This window comes from Dipodomys ordii, unplaced genomic scaffold (genome assembly GCF_000151885.1).
Source record: "Dipodomys ordii isolate 6190 unplaced genomic scaffold, Dord_2.0 Scaffold7, whole genome shotgun sequence".
Taxonomy (NCBI): domain Eukaryota; kingdom Metazoa; phylum Chordata; class Mammalia; order Rodentia; family Heteromyidae; genus Dipodomys; species Dipodomys ordii.
Window position 1 is genome coordinate 2,005,823 of NW_012267223.1, and position 4,192 is coordinate 2,010,014.

The window sequence follows — 4,192 nt, forward strand, 5'->3', positions numbered from 1 at the left end:
TGTAAGCGTGTCCGAGGCCCCAAGCTCCCTTCCCATCTGCAAGGCTGGGGAAGAGCTCAGTCTATGGCAGGGTGCCAACTGTTATCCTAGCTATTCAGGAGGCGGAGATCTAAAGATCCGTGGTTCTAAGTCGGCCTAGGCAGGAAGGTCCATGAGACATTTATCTCCAAATAACCAGTTCAAAGTTGCAAGTGGAGCTGTGGCTCAAGTAGTAAAGCATCAGCCTTGAGTAAAAAAGCTAAGGGACAACACACCTAGGTCCTGATTGCACACACACACTCACACACACAGAGTTCAGCATCTGTCACTCGCCAGGAGCAAAGCCCTACAGGCAACTGAAACCCCTGGAGTACTTCCCCTCTGTCGAGAACAGTTATCATTCCCTTCCAAATGACCAAGCACCTTTGCCTGGAAATGGGATTGTGACTTCATCAGAGTCCGCAAAAGGCAAGATTAGAAGTAGGTGGTAGTCTCTTAGTCCAGAGGACCGCGGGGTGGAGCCGAGGCCTTTGCAACACCAGAAGATAAAGATGGGGGGGGGGGGGCAGGGATGAGAAGCAGCAGGATTCCTGTTCTCTGTTTGGTCCCCGGGTCTGGGTCTGGCATGGATCTGCTCAAGTCCTTGTGCCTGGATGTGGGTTTCTGGAAATGTGCCCTGCAGTGGTCCAGGGTCTCCTCCCATTTCTCCAGTATGTTTGTTTTCAGATTAGCAGCCTAATAATCTCCAGTAAACCACCACAGGACTTCCCAGAACCCACACCCCTATCCTTGCCTCGCGGCCGCCTCGGCTACAGCAACGAAGGCTACTAGAGAAGAAAGCTTGCCATAGTCGGGGAAATAGAAGCCAACTCGAGCCTTAAAGACTCATTGAGAATTTCCTTTGTATCAGGTTCCAGGCTTAGAAAGAGAATTAATCAAACGACTGTTTCCTCAAGATCCTCACTGGACGGATAAAACACTCTGGCCTAAGTAGAAAGGGTTACCCTGGAAGTTTCAATGGAGGACTGAAACACTGAAACACAGATCTGAAAGGGAAATCTTGCACATGTGAATCAACACATATGTAAAAGTGGCTCTGCCACTAGGAGGTGAAGGTGCAAAGAAGCCTAGAAGAACAGACACCTGTCAAGTTAACCTGGATGGGGCTCCATGGCTGGCTGGTACCCCAGGGGTTGGCCGGTGGATGAAGTAGATATGCAAAAATGAGTTTGATCAGATACACTCCACCACAGAGGAGTTCGAATTCATCCCTAAGGTATTAAGAAACCAAAGAGCCGAAGAATTTGATGGCTGGCTGAACACAGACACATTCTGGGATGCCTCTTATAAAGGAGTTGTCTAGTTCTCCCAAACAGAGAAACTAACAACCATATCTGTATATAAATGGCCCAAGTTCTTCCTTCTCTAGTACTTTCTAACTAGTGAGATTGGGGACCAGAGAAGTCTATATCACTGTTAGAAACTGACCTTAGCCTGCCCAGGACACTAGGTTCCATCTTCAGTACCAAAACAATACATTAAAACAAAAATGGAAAAGAAAAGAGGCTGGGATTGGGATGGGAAGATGGCTCAGTGTTAGAACGCTTGACTTGCATGCATGAGGCCCTGGGTTCGATTCCTCAGCACCACATAAGCAGAAAAAAAAACCCGGGCGTGGCACTGTGGCTCAAGTGGTAGAGCGCTAGCCTTGAGCTGAAGAGCTGAGGGACAGTGCCCGGGCCCAGAGTTCAGGCCCCAAGACCGGACCCCTCCCCCCCCAAAAAAAAGAGGCTGGGAATGTGTCTTAATGGTAGAATAATTGCCCAGCATGCATGAAGCCCTGGGTTTGATTCCTCAGCATCACATACCCAGAAAAGGCCAGAAGTGGCACTGTGGCTCAAGTGGTAGAGTGCTAGCCTTGAGCAAAAAGAGAAGCTCAGGGACAGTGCTCAGGCCCTGAGTTCAAGCCCTGGGACAGAAGAAGAAAAATAAAGAAGAGGAGGAGGAGGAGGAAGCAGCCTGTAATCCTAGCTACTCAGGAGGTTGAGATCTGAGGATTCTGGTTCAAAGTCAGCCAGGGCAAGAAAGTCCATAAGACTCTTTTTTTTCCCCCCAGGGGCTTGAACTCTGGGCCTGGACACTATCCCTCAGCTTTTCAGCTCAAGGCAAGCGCTCTACCACTTGAGCCACAGTGCCACTTCCAGTTTTCTGGTGGTTTATTGGAGATAAGAGTCTCACAGACTTTTCTGCCCAGGCTGGCTTTGAACCATGATCCTCAGATCGCAGCTTCTTGAGTAGCTAGGATGACAGGTATGAACCACCAACACCCGGCTTTCCATGACTTTTTTTTTTTTTTTTGGTCCGGTGGTGGGGCCTGAAGTCTGGGCCTGGGTGCTGTCCCTCAGCTCTTCAGCTCAAGGCTAGTGTTTTACCACTTGAGCCACAGTGCCACTTCTAGCTTTTTTTTTTTTTTTCTGCTTATGTGGTGCTGAGGAATCAAACTCAGGGCCTCATGCATGCAAGGCAAGCACTCTACCACTGAGCCATCTTCTCAGCTCCTTTCCATAAAACTGGAAGTGGTACTGTGGCTTAAGTGGTAGACCTCTAGCCTTGCCCCGGCCAAGAGTTTAAGCCCCACAACTGACAAAGAAAGAAAGAAGAAAGAAAGAAAGAAAGGAAGGAAGGAAGAAAAAAAGAAAGAAAGAAAGAAAAAAAGGAAGGAAGGAAGAAAAAAAGAAAGAAAGAAAGAAAAAAAGGAAGGAAGGAAGGGAAATAAGTTAATTAAAGAAATGGCTTTGAGCAACAGCACTGAGTGAGCAAGGTACTGCTGCAAGCATTTTGAATGTGTGCGTTCTTGCTACAGAGTGCTTGTTTCGGGGAAATGAGCCTTTCCAACCAGGTGTCCTGGAGCCCCAGGGCTGTTTCTTCCTCAGTCATCCCACGTACAGTCCTGATTTCACAGAATTGCCATCACAGCCAGTCTTCTCTCAAGATATTCAACACTGAGAGCTTGTGCCTACTGCTGGCCTCCCCGCGAGCCACCCAGCACTCTGCCTGGTGCCTGGCCTAAGCTGGCCCTCAGTGCGGGTTTATGGAAAGGATGAATGAACCTGATGTGTCAGAGCGCTGTAATTCACACAGCACTCTCCCATCCATTAACCTCAGGGCTCTTCCCTCCGAGTTCTCGTCTTCCACTGGCCTCTGTACAGAAGTGTATGGCCACAGCAGCCACGAAATCCTTCCTGGATGAGAACAAGGACGAGCTCTGATTGCAGAGAGAGGGGGCACCCATGTCAGGAAGCTGCACACGTCTCTGGGACAAGGCTGAGGTCTCCTTTCAGACGCGCTCCAGGCTTTCACCCTGCCAGCTCGCCTGGCCAGACACAGAGCCCAAGAAGAAGCCAAGTGTCCTTGCTACAGCTCTCCCAGAGGCCGGGAGGAGAGCAGGGGCACAGGCCGGCCCCACTCCTACCGCACTGTGCTCTGTGGAAATCTTTTTCATCCTTTTTCTCTCTTTCTCAGATTTCCCATGAGGGGAAAAAAAAGTTATCATTCCCATCTTCCAGCTAGCAAGACAAGAAGGCAGAGCCTGAAGAGACCGTGTGATCTGACCAAAGTTAAAGTCTCAGTTAGTCCCCCAAATGTGAGATGGGACAGATTAGGGACCCCTCCCCCCACTCCAGGGAAGAGAGGAGCCAGCTCTCCCATTCACAACCCCCAAACTACCCTGTTCCCTCCCTTACCACAGCCTTGCTATACTCAGTCTATGACATTCCAGAGTCAGGGAGGACCCACAGCCCACCGCCATGGCGGCCTGGCAGGTGGGTGATGCTTCTTTTGGGTATCACCCAGCGAGTCCCCAGGTGACTCGGGCAACCCCACCCCCAGCCTGCCCTTTCCTCGATGCCCACGTGAGCCATGAGCCAAAAGCAAATCCACCTTTGACCTCGGGCTCCTCTTCTCACCTCCCCCCTCTCCCCCCTCCCACCCCAGGGAAAGTTCAGACTCCCCTACACATCCCACTCAGGGCCGGGCCATCTGGCAGCGGGCTGACCCCTGACAAATGCTTTCTGGAAACTCTCCCCGGCTGGACGCTTCTTCCCGAGTCTGACCCGGGCAAGGAGGGGGTGTGACCACCTCGCTGACGGTTTCCCACTCGCGGTCCCGAGCCGGCCGGGCCCGCACCGCCCCGGGCTCCCCCCCACCCCGCCCC